This window comes from Salvia miltiorrhiza, chromosome 3 (assembly GCF_028751815.1).
Source record: "Salvia miltiorrhiza cultivar Shanhuang (shh) chromosome 3, IMPLAD_Smil_shh, whole genome shotgun sequence".
Classification (NCBI taxonomy): domain Eukaryota; kingdom Viridiplantae; phylum Streptophyta; class Magnoliopsida; order Lamiales; family Lamiaceae; genus Salvia; species Salvia miltiorrhiza.
Genome location: NC_080389.1, coordinates 15,354,614 through 15,368,494, shown reverse-complemented (window position 1 = coordinate 15,368,494; position 13,881 = coordinate 15,354,614).

Genomic DNA, 13,881 nt, shown 5'->3' with positions numbered 1-13,881 from the left:
CCATCGAGATGCTCAGAGAACTCAGATCTAACGGGTACTTGAGAGCCCGACGCATATCCGCTGCTCACAGGCCCGATTTCATCCGATTTCGCACAAATCGGGAGGGACCTTCGAGTATACATCACGGTGGCAACGGTTTGGTGGTTGTGACAGAGGTGGGTTGCGGTTGAGGGGAGAAGAGCCGGAAGGGAAGAGGTCGAGGGGAAGAGTGAAGAAGAGGCGGAAGGGAAGAGTGACAGCTAGGGTTTCGTAGTTGAGAGAGAGAGAGAGTGAGGCAGAAGGGAAGAAGATGCTGGCCGCGAGGAGGAGGACGAAGAAGATGCCGCGGAGGAGGAGCCGCTGGAGGATGAGGAAGAGGAAGACGACGGCGAAGCGGAGGAGCTCTGGAGAGTCAGCGGTTGAGAGAGAGAGAAGGGGGAGGGGGCGGCGGTGACGGAGAACAGAAGGGTGAGAGGCCGAGGGGAAGAGTGAAGAAGAGGCGGAAGGGAAGAGGGCGTAAGGGAAGTGGGGAGAATAGAAATTTTAGGATTTTAATTAGGGTGTATATCCCCTTTAATCAATACTTAACCATTCTAATTAGAGCCCTAATTATTTCCAATTTTAGACTGGGCCTATTGGAGTGGGACGTCCCAAAAAGGAAAGCGAGCCTATTGGGCTGGGACGGAGGGAGTACCATTTATGACGAACTTAAGGTTCTTAAAAAGAAATTTGATGAATTTATTGTTAAGGGTTGTATTATTGATGTGGTTCACAGATAAAATTTTGAATATAATACTAATACCATAAAAAAGAAATGAAGCCTTTTAATACTCTCTTCGTTCACGGAAAGAAGTCTTAAGGGAGGTTGACACAATTTTTTTAAAAAATAATTAATTATTTATTTAATGATGGATAAATGATTTCACAATTTTTTTAAAGCATAAATTTAGTCAGAGAAATGACAGAACAAATTAGATGGTGGGTCCATGAATAACAATACGTGTAAAGATGTAAAAATCTTCAGGATAATAGTTAATGAGATTATTTACAAAAAATAATTTGGAACATGTTTTTGTAGATGGACGAAAATGATACATTAGAAAAAAAATTTTAGGTGGACAGTGAGTGTAAATTTTTTGTTCTTACATTTAAAACTAAGTATGTCATATATAAAAATAAGATTAGGTTATAGTGAGAATGCTATTTTTTGTGAAAAATAAGAATATTGTATAAGTCAGTATATAGTGTTGCAACTGAATAAAGATATTTAATTTTTTTTTGAAACGAAAAGTGAATAACTTTATTACGAGGAATCGAAAATAACAATATCTAGAAGCCAATTAGGAAAATCGGCTTTCCAGATCATCACATCAGAAAAAACAAAAGAATGTCAAGCGAGCTCGTGAGCTGCACAGTTAGCCTCACGCCGCATATGAATAAAATTCAAAACGACATGATGACGAGCATGAACAAAAGCTTTCCATAACTCATCACAAAGCGAATCCGATCCATGTGTCTTGTCCGACAAAACATGCACAACAAGGAGCGAATCAGTGTAAACCACAATGGGGCCGATGTCATTTTTCAGGCAGGTTCCAACCGCAAGCAAAATGGCGTGAAGTTTGCCCATAAGTACCGTCTTTGTGTACCCTATAGTTTGGCATCCAGCCATGATGATCTGCCTATGACAATCCCTTATTACGAATCTCATCCCACAACACAACCCATCTTTCCCGAAAGAGACATCAACATCAACCCGGAGGACACTCGCGGACGGAGGGTACCAGTGCCGCGTTCCCTCCCCGGGAAGAATATTGTGTTCCAAGAGGACCTGAAATCTTGCTGACTGATATTTAATTAATTCATAAAATTTTGGCTCGCTTCATAATTCGAATCCATGTAAAAATTTGCCCCATTTATTATATTTAAAAATTTAACATTACAAATTTATTTTCATTTCTCATCACATTTATCTGTTCTCATTTATCTTCTCCCTACCTATAATTTAATAAAGTGAATATTTTTAATTTTCACCCTTAATTAAATGTAGTTTCTATGCAAACATGTACTCCATATGTGATATTTTTATGGTTGGCAAAAGTGAGTTCACAATTTGAGTCTTAGAGGCCACACCGTGGACATCTGACAGACAGAAGCCTACTTTATGAATTTATTACGAGTCACCTTTTTTCTAACAAAAAGCTAAAAATATGTCCTGTGATAATAATGTCATAATGAACTGCCTACATCCACGCGTAATGTTGTTGTGTTCATTTTTTTTTTTTTTTTTCCTGGTCTATGTCGATGTCTATCACAAATTAAAATCTGTCCATGAATAATTAATCACTTTTTATTCTTTAATTTTGGGATAGGATTGGATTGTGTCCATCATTAACTTTCTTACTACCACACGCGTCCCAGTTTTTTAATCCACTTTTTAGTTGCATCAAATAGGACCATAGATATTGTGACAGATATATTCCAAGTGAATGACATAGTTTAAGGTCATAATTCACCCTCATCAAATGATAATTATTTTCATAGGTAGAGTAACAATGTTTACTATTTATATGGAATTATCAAATAGTATAATTACACCGAGGATGTGTTTGCTTCGAGGTACAACGAAGTAAAAAAAAATGAATATTTTATATCTCGTTTACTTTGAAGTGATAATTATACTCTCTCTGTTCCACTTCAAGTGTCATGTTTCTTTTTGACACGGTTGTATGTTAATTAGATTATTAAGTGGTGTGATGTAGAGTTGAAAAAGTGATGCGAACCCCAAAAATTCCCATTTTTTCAGAATATTTAAAAAAAAAAATGGAAACAGGATTTGAAGTGGAACAACCCAAAAATAAAATAAGACACTTGAAGTGGGACGGATGGAGTATTGATCATTTATATCTCGTTTACTTTGACGTAATAAAGATTTTGAATATATTGGAGTATAAAATTTCGAACATCACTATTTCCCTTGAATATGGTATAGTTTTATACAGAAGTGAGAGTGTTCTCATACAAATTCTGTTACATGCATGTTTTATTTTTATAATACCCACGAACGTTTTGTGCATATATATATATATATATATATATATATATATATATATATATAGGGGTGGGTTACCGTGAGAGCACATCTTAAAATAAGAAATAAGAGCAATTTTTAATATATGAATTTTATGTAGAACACGTATGAATTCGCTGTATAAAGGTATGAATTGTGAAGAAAAAAAATTTGCTACCTTTGGGATTCGAACTCAGGACCATAAATTCATCCAACAGGATTACGAATCAACCGTAGATCTTGATAATCTAAGGGCTGAAAATGATTCTTACTTATTTTATACCTTAAGAAATGCTCTTATTTTAGCCATTCCCTATATATATATATATATATATATATATATATATATATATGGTGTGGTTCTAGAGAGAACTACATTATTTGTGAGAACGGGAGAACCATCAAATCTAATGCATCCACTGTAAAAATTAATGCATTCGCTGTTAAAATTAATGCACTAAAAAAATAAAAATAAAAATGCTCCCTTCAGGATTCGAACCCAGGATCTGCATTCATCCAACAAGATGATGCATCCACCGTAGATCTTGATGATCGAATGGCTGAAAATAGTTCTCCGGTCTTCTTTTATTTATGGTTCTTTCTTGAACCTCTCTCTCTCTATATATATATATATATATAACTATAAACATATGTTTTTACATGTATAATTAAGTTATAATTATTAAATTAAATTGAAAAATTACTGCCAACCTAGCATAAATTTTGCGCGATATAGACTTTGCGGATAGGTAGAATTACGATATATATTTGTATCTGAAAAAAGATGGTGAGGAATTTGTGAATGAAATGATTTAGGTCGATGAATTTAGCTACGGCATGTATCTACATTATTAATACATTTCAAAAGTCGCAATTGTTTCCGAAACTGATGGTTCAGGAAGAATTCTTATTCATGAAATATCAACTCATAATTGATTCAACTTATACAAAATTGCACACACAAATAATCGAATTTAAAGATTTAGCTACACGTGAAAATTTTGACTTGCTAGTTACTAGTAATGATACCTTATAGACACGTGCCTGATTTACGGAATGCCTACGGTAATAGTAAGTGTCATTTTTATTTTCGTTATATTTCTTGAGCTGATAAGTGTGAAATTGTTGAATCCCACTTTTCCGATAGATAGAGAGAGAAATAAAAAAATCACACCTCTCTCGTTCACAAAAAATTAATCGTGTTTGCTAGTATTTTATGACATCCAACAAAATTAATCTTTTTTTTTTTTATCATGTGATGGTCCCTTATCTTTACTCATAATATAATTAATTAGCACTATTAACACTATCTTTTAAGTGAGATATTTTTCTCACTCACAATGAACTTAATCATGCATTTTCATTAAAATTCGTATCGTCCCTTTTTAGGACCATTTTTTGGGACGGAAGGAGTATTACTGTTTTGACATTCTTTTTTCGTGTTTTGTTCTCGTTTTGTTATCATTTGTTGGGTTAATATTATTTTATGTCCTGAACTTTCAGAATGTCATAAAATGTTTCGAATTTTTGTTGTCTCATAATTTTTTTTTTTGAACTTTGAACGTTTTTATAAAATGTTCCGCTATATAAAATTAGGTCACGAAAAGATGACAAAATATCTCGAACTTTCAATGTTTTCCAACAATGATGATTCCTAACATGGTTTTCCAATAACGACGGTCTCTAAAATATTACATTTGGCGATATAAGTTATCTTTTCATCACTAAATTTTGTATAACGGGACATTTTTATGAAAAATACTGAAAATTTAGAATTGCTTTTAGAAAAACAAATATTCAAAATATTTGGTTTTGATTAATTATTTTTCTTGATTTAAGATGCCCCAAGAGTACTCACAATTAATTTGGTTTTGATTAATTATTGTGCATCACATCTAAAAACGAGAGGAATGATCCGTTTTTACCTTTTTTCTTACGTATCACAAAGTATGCACTAAAAGAGAGATGTAAAAATCAAACATCTACTACAACACAATTGAATGATCTATTTATACCGTGCTTCTTGGAGTAGAATAATGTTCATCATATCTAATACACTACATTAAAATTGTCTTGTAGTGACTGATAGTGTTAGGAAATTAAAGACGCCAATAATTCCGCCAGGATTGTTGTTGGGAAATTAGACACAACTAATTCCGTCCGGGATCAAGTGTGACTCAATATTGTGGATATCGACCGATATGAAACGAGAAGAAAAAATGACACCGATATTTTTAACGTGGTTCGGCCAAACTGCCTACGTCCACGGACCCACACCAATATATTAGAGAATCTCAAAAGGAGGAGTACAACAAAAATACCACACTGTATTTTGTATCTGCCTACGCAGAGGCTATCTCTCAACTCACTTTTATCACTCGTATATAACTTCCACACTGAAGTTTTCTCTCACAAGATTTTTCTCTCTCTCTAGCAAATAACACTTTGCTTGGTGGTGTTGGTTCTGGGGGGTGATTACAAGCTGCTGCCATGCCTTCTATTTATAGGCAAAATGAGGGGGGAGCTTGCCGCATTTGTTGAAGAACACAATGAAGCAAAGTTGGAATTGTGCAGCAAACTTTGATTTGTTAGCCGCACACCCTTTTTGGCCACAACTTTTGATTGGCCGCAACTTTTGACCAACAGATAGTACTCATTTTATTATTATCTTTAATGCTTTTATAATGTCAATTTTATAAAGAATTCATTGTGATGATTATTTTGTGCTTAAATTGCTATATATCTTGTGAAATGTAATATTTATTCGTATTTTGATGAAATCTATCGAAATATTAAAGTTAAATTTGAAAAATTGGCATGAAATAAAGTTGTAGACCATCTCGATACGAGTTCGTGGGCGCAAACGGATTACAAATCGTAGTTCAGACGAGGAAGATATAACTAAAACAAGAAGTCGCGCGCAACAATGAATGTATATATATATATATATATATATATATATATATATATATATATATATATATATATAGGGTTAATATAAAAACTCCTCTTAAGATGAAAACTAGGAACCAATTTAAAGCCATTGATTTAAATAAAATAGAGGGCTGAGATTAAACTACAGATGCACAATTTCAATTGCATAGATGCACAGTTTCAATTGCATAGATGCACAATTTAGATTTGCTTGAGTATTTTGCATTGTTGGTTTCAATTGCAAAAATTGCATATTTTTTAAGTGCACAGTAAAATATAATAGATGCACAGTTTCTTTTGTTGACTAAATCCTAACCATTAGATCTAATATTTAAAAGGTCAAGATTAGGTTCCTAGTTCTCATTTTAAAAGAGGTTTTTATTAGAACCTCTTCCTATATATATATATATATATATATATATATATATATATATATATATATATATATATATATTTGTTGATCTATTAGACACCTCTCTTCTCTATCTTTTCATATTTTTCAATTTAGAATTATTGTTTTCTCAGTTTTCATAGCTTAGATTTATTTTCTGAAAAGATTGAAGATTCAAGTTTTTCTTTCCGAATTAGTTTTGGGTTTTATTTATTTTAATTGCTTTTCTTTTTATTATGTCTATTATTTATTTATTTATTATGTATGGCTAGTTTCTTTTCTAATTCTATGGTTTATATGTAGTTGATTGAATTTGTGTGTTTGATTTATTGATATCAATTTGCACTCCACCTTATGATTCATAATTTATGGTGTCTGATTTCTTGTGAATTACCTAATCAATAATTTGCATGTCTAGCTATTCAGTTTGAGTCTTGATGTGATAATTATTCAGCCGATTTATGAATGCATGATATAGTTTTACCTTGAGACTTGATTGTGATAGGTCGGCTATAAGAAGTTATTTTTAGTGAACTATTTGGAGTTAATTTATTCTTTCGAAACATAAACGTGATAGGGAATTTATTAATCTGATTTTATAGTTGTTCGTTAGAGAAGATTATGAATAGGGTTGTCTCATCTGGGTTGAATTAAAATTGTAATTGAGTCAATGAGTGAAATACATAGGTTTAATTAATGTAAATACATTTTATTGGATCAATGTTTTTTTATTTGATTTATTTCTTTGATTTTATTTTGCATTATTTGAGTCGTATTTTTAGATCTTCATCATATTTCTGTTTGCTTGCTTGGATATTGACTCAATATTTATTAGGATTATTCATTGTATTTTAGTTTGTCAGTCCCTGAGGATACGATATTTGCTATCAAATGCACCATTTAGTTACATTATTTTAATTTTAGTGATCAGTGACTTGATTTTAATAACATCAAGAGATGTGTCACATTTTTTTTATACTCCCTCCGTCATTGAAAGAATTTCATATTTTTTCCTTTTGGGACATCAACAAAAAAACTTTCTACCTATTTTTGGATTATACCCCATCACTTGTAATACTCCATTTACTTTTACTTTTCACTTTTTCACAACTAATATTACTAATTACAACACATTTTCATCATTCTCAAAACACTTAACAACTTTTTCTCCATTATCAGTACACTGTACAACTTTTTTCTTAAAATTTCAATTCCTTCTATAATGTTCTTTCATGGACGGAGTGAGTATTTTTTTAACAAAATTTAATTACATCAACACATTCATCTGTATACTTCAGTATAAAAACATAAATAAATTAATTTTGGGTTAAGTACCAAATTCTCCCCCCGACGTTGGCATCCCTATCGCCTATAGCACCCTATACTCAGGGTCAGCGTTGTTTACTACCTCAACATGGCAAAACGGGACCAAATACTCCCCCCCCTCCGGCTACTTAACGGAGCTTAGCAACGTCTGAAATAATTTTTATTTTGTTTTTAATTAATATGGCCCCCACTCCAACTGTTTTAAAATCAAACGTTGGGGAGGCTAATTCCTCATTTGGAAATCAACGAACCCTAGTTCTTCGATTTTGAATTCATGTCTTTTGGGAGCGAAACATTGCAAATTAAATTAGGGTTTTAATTCTTCTATGCAATTGATAAGCAATATGAGTTCGAATTCGTTTTGTGGGTTAAGCATTTCATCTAGAAGAAGAATGGCAGAGACACACATTGAAGTTACTTCACGATTCTGTAGATTACAAATTGATGGCACGAGGTTGAAGGCACCTATAATGACTTTATGGACAACTGATAATCCAGGTCGTCGGTTTTATGGGTGTCGAAATTGGAAGGTACTTTTTCTTTCTTTATGAAGCTGAAATTTCTGAGATTGGCGTTCATTGTTTCATTTTTTGGATGGTATTTTCAGGCACAAAATTGTGAGTTTTTTTAGTAGCGTGACGAGCCCATTACGAGCTAAATTTATGATAAATGAATTGAAGGAATGTAGGAAAATGGTGAATAAGCTTGAAGTAAGAGGTTGCGATTCTGATGTTGAAAAAGCTGAATTGAATGATGCCCTGCAGCAGATGAAGGTTGATGGTGATGAATGGAGGAAGAAGACAGTACTAGCTTATTCAATGTTGATATTCATCTGGATCTTTTTTTTTTGGCAATTTTCTTTGTACTGTAATGCAATGGTTTGGTTTAAAATTCTCTTCTTCTCAATGAATTATATATAAGTATTTTGCTATAACATGTATTATGGTCTCTTCATCAATTAAATCCTTAGTGTTATATTAACTTGAGTCATGAAATAATGCAAGGCAATTATAATTCGAACATAAAATACCCCAAATGAAATCCACTTGAGCAAATTCACAAAAAAAAATAAAAAATGTTATGACCCAAACACTAGAATGTCTTAAGCCAAAAAATAGAATATTTAACCAAAGAGACATAAACAACTACTAACTTCACGAAATTGCCAAATCAAAACCAAACGTCCATTCGAAGTTCTAGACATTAGAAATGATTGAGCTTTGTGATGATTTATCTTTGGAAAGTCTTGTGCTTTTAGATACAGCTTCATCAAGCAACTAACTTGTACTGACACTGCTTGCTCCATTCCACTTCACACCAGGTAGCTTAAAAGGAAGATTGTCAGGCTTCCTACTCTCATTCTCTTCTGCATTGAATGTTATGTCCTTGTACTTCCTCTTGCATTGCCTTTCATTTGGAATTGGATATATGATATTTGGATCCGAGCTTTCTTGAGTTGGTACGTCACCCTGTACCACCACTCTCTCACTAGACATTCCAGGAGGCAATGTTGTTATGGAATAAGTTACATATGTGTAAATCATACACTCAGGGTGTGTTTGCTTTTTATCCCTCTAAATGGAGGGATAAGATAATGATGTATAAATCTATCACTTAAAGTGGGGACCACATTTGTTATGTCTTATTTGGTTTGAAGGATAATATATTTATTCACTCATTATAAGGTGGTATAAAATTATACCACCCTATCTTAGGTATAAAATTATCCATTTCCCAATGGATAAGGGGCTGCCCGAAAAATTATACAACATGCCCGAATTTTTTTATACATAAAAGCAAACGAAGTATAAGGTGGTAAATATAGCTTATCCCTCCCTTATAACTCAAAGCAAACACACTTTCAAGGTAAATGTGGAATAATCTTACATTTATTGTTATTTTTCCAGTTTGAAGGTTGACATGAACTCCCAATCCAGCCTTTGCACCCTTTCCAGCCTTTGATGTAGAAGCATGAGAGCTTGACATCTACACAAATTTCAATTATGGAGTTATAACTTTACATGAAGCAAATAATGTATTCCCTACATCCCATTGATCATGTCATGTTTTCCTCTTTGGGTTGTCCCATTGATATTGTCATGTTTCTATTTTTGGTAATGATTTTACACTACAAATAATATGCCCCACACCTTTACACACTTTTACTACACTAATTTAATTCTCATTAATAACCATGCCCAAAAGAAATGGGACAAGCCTAATAGGACAGATGGAGTAATTTAATACTATGCATTACCTGATCACTTGGTGCATTAGGGCAACCATTTTTCTTATGGCCACTGGATTTGCAAAGGGTACACAGTTGCACTTGACCAATCCCGGAAAGTTTATGAGCTTTTTGCCTTGATTCATTGGTAACCCTCACTCTTTGTTTCGTAGGCCTACCTATCTTCTTTTCAACTGATGGAGGCTCAATTGGGGCATGAGCCTCAGTCTTGTAGAATTTAACCTCATGAATAGGCTGGATTGTGTGTGCATAACTACACTCAGAAGTATCCTTGTGATACCAGTGTGCTATCTTAGTCTCAGTGTCTATCTTAGAGTGATACATAGCCGCAATTACATGTTGACAAGGTATACCACATAATCCTCAAACCCTGCATGTGCATTGTTTCCTATCAATGAACACAGTGTGCTTATCTAACCCCTCCTCAATCTCATAACAGTTGTTACCATTCCACAGTACATGGAAACTCATGGAATCCTCCCTAGCTACCTGGAACACTCTCACGGCAGCAAGGGACCACTTAGATTTCCAAAAGTTACTACCTATTCCCCTATCCCTAAACCTATTCATAACCAACATTCTTATATCTTCTAGCATGTTTATAATGGGCTTGCTCCCAGCCTCTAACAAACTTGAATTGAATGACTCAGAAATATTGTTGTCAACCATAAAGGTACTAAACCTGAAATCTTGGTATGCTCTGCACCAAGTTTGTGGAGGATACTTCATAAGATCCTCTGCTGCTTTCTTCTTGATCTCTCCAAGCTTCAACAAGTTCTCCTTGAAATCCTCTTCATAAGAACTCCATGCACAAATCCAAAATCTTTTCTTCAACTCCAGACCTCTCCATTTCTTGGACCAATTGGCATAAATGTGCCTAGCACTATTTATGTTATGCATTGGGGAGTATGCTTTCCACAACATTAACAAATCCCTACAAGTTCAAGTGAAATATCATGTATAAGTAAGTGATGTGTTTAAACAAGTAAAATAAGATAAAAATAACAATATATCTTTTGCATATCAGAAATTATTGTTATTCTGTCACCTTCATCAAGCTCCAATTCATTTTTCACCCATTGCATAAACTATGTCCAGTTGACATAGTTTTCCTTGCTCAGCACTGCCCAAGAAATTGCCATTATTTGATCGTTTGCATCTTTAGCCACAGTTGTGAGCAATACACCACAAGCAACACTCTTCAAATAGCATCCATCTAGGCAAATTATTGGCCTACACCCTTCCATCCAATTCCTTCTGCAAGCATCTAAATACAAATAGTCTTCCAAACACTCTTCTGCCAGCCTGTTCACCTTCCTTTGATAGTTGCAATTCACACTTACTTCCAGGATTAGCCTCTTTCGCAATTTCTATATAAGCACCTAGTATCTTGAACTCATTAACAATGTTGTCATTGAGTTTTGTCATAATCATCTTCCTTGCTCTTTTGCATTTTAACAAAGAGACATGAAGTTTGAAATAACTCTCCACCTCTTCCTGCATCTGTTTGGAACTGAATTTAAGATCCTTGCACACTCTCTCTTTGAAGTAGTTTGCAAGGAAACCTTGTGTCATACTTGGCACCTCCATTTGCTTATAGCAATTATGCTCTTCAATCAATGTCTTCACAGCCATGCCTCCATCATCCCCAATCTTTGAGCAGCAGAACAAAAAAATGCAACTCTTCTCATTCACACAAACCACTCTCAATCTTGTCTTCTCATTATTCACAAAATGCAGCTTATAACCATGCTGAATTCCATGCAGATTGATTGCCTCCCTTGCTTCTTTTGCAGAGAAAAATATTTGTCCAAGCTTGAAGCTTCCCTCAATTGCTTCTTCAACATCATCTATTTCATCATATGATTCACCACTCTCACTCAAATCTGTATCAGATTATTCTCCATCACTTTCAGCAAATGTATCATCTATTCCCTGAGTCTCACCATCCTCACCCCCCCTTACCTCAACCATGTTCACAGTCTCACCATCATCACCCTCCCTTACCTCAACTCTTTTCACAGTCTCACTGTCATCACCCTTCCCTATTTGAATTCCCTTAAGCTTATCACCCTTACCCTCCCATATTTCAATTCTGTTAAGCTTATAACCCCCATCCTCCACTTTTTCATCAAAATTTTCAATTTCAGTTTCATCCAGTGTACTACGTAATTTACTTATCAATTCAGTAGGCATAGCCAACTTCTTACCATCTATGTACAAACATACCTCTTTCCAATCAAGCAAACTAGCTAAATAAAATATTCTCCTAGTTGAATCTTCATCATAAACAACATAAAGACCAGTTTCGTATGGGACCTTAGAGTCTTACACGTAATATTCTCTAGGATTTGGGAACCGAGGGAAATCTTTTTTTAGCCCTAGTTCATAAATACACAAGTTATATAGCCCTAGTTCATAATATACAAGTTATACAACATTTTTTGGCTTAAAATACTATTATACCCTTAGATTTATTTTTATTCCACAAAATCAAAATTAAAGCAAATTCTCTCTCTATCTCTCACCTAAATCGACTCTCTCTCTCTCTCTCTCTCTTCCTCTCAAATATTGCGCCGCCCAGCCCAGCCCCATCGTCGTCGCCGCCAGGTTGCCGCCGCCCATCCCGCCTCGTTGCCGTTGCGCGACCTGCCCCAACGTCAAAGCCACGCCCCGCCGTCGTCATCACAGTGCGACCAGCCCCATCACCGTAGGTTCAGTTGTCACCGCCCATCCCGCCGCGACCTGCCCCAACGTCAAAGGCCCGCCCCGTCGCCGTCGTCACAGTGCTGCCCCAGTGAACTAGGGCTCTCACTTGCTCGATTGCCCCAAATAAGAGAGCAGGTTCCATCTCTCTCTTTCTCACTTGCTCGATTGCCGCCCCAGTGAACTAGGGCTGGGTTTTGAGCCCTAGTTCGCAACGGTTCAGGGGCTTCGGTGGCGGACGAGGACCAGGGGCGGAGCCAGACTTTTTATTCAGGGGGGTCCAATTTTTTTTTAAAGAAAATTAATAATTAAATAAAAATATAAAAAATAAATTAAATTATATTAAAAATAAATGATAATCAATAACACAATTATAATATTATTTAAATTACAAAAAAACACATTTTAATAGATTTTCAAGCTCATATTCATGTTACGACGTATTTTGCAATAAAATTACTAAATATTGAATATTATATATAGTGCAAATACATGATACAATACTCTCTTTCTAATTTGGAGAAATTTTTATTTGAAATGTTACGAAACGATGTCGTTTAGGCCTCACAAAAACGCCGTCGTCTTTACTAATCCACGTAAGCTCCAATTCAACACTCTAGAGATCAAAAAAAATTGGAGGACGAAATTGCAAAACTTGAAAAAATAGTGATTTAATTCGCCACACTCAAAAGACATTAAAATTGCAAATTCAAAATAGTTTGTGATTTTATTTTCCAAAATTCCATGAAACTTTGTAAGGCAAAGTAACTTTCAATATCAAATTCAAAAAATAAATCTCTAAAATCAAATCCAAGCTTGATATGTATAAATTAATTATGTGTTTACTTATTCTAAGCATCTTAACTCTAAAGCTTACATATCAATTACAGTATAAAATAGCTCAACAAGATAATAATGTAGATAAAATTATATATTTTTTATTTTTAATATAAAATTACGAAAATATCCTAGTATTTTTTAAAATCCCAGGGGGGCCCAGTGACCCCCTGCCCCACCCCTAGCTCCGCCCCTGACGAGGACGACGGGTTAAGGGGGCTTCGACGACGACTAGGCGTGGCTGGGCGTCCGGCGCTCGACGGCGGGGCAGAACAAGTGGCGCGACGGGGGCGGCAGAACAGGTCGCGCGCGATGGGATTGGCTGGGCATTCGTACGCGCGACGGAGGGGCGTGGCTAACCTTCGACGACGATGGGGCGGAGCTACTCCG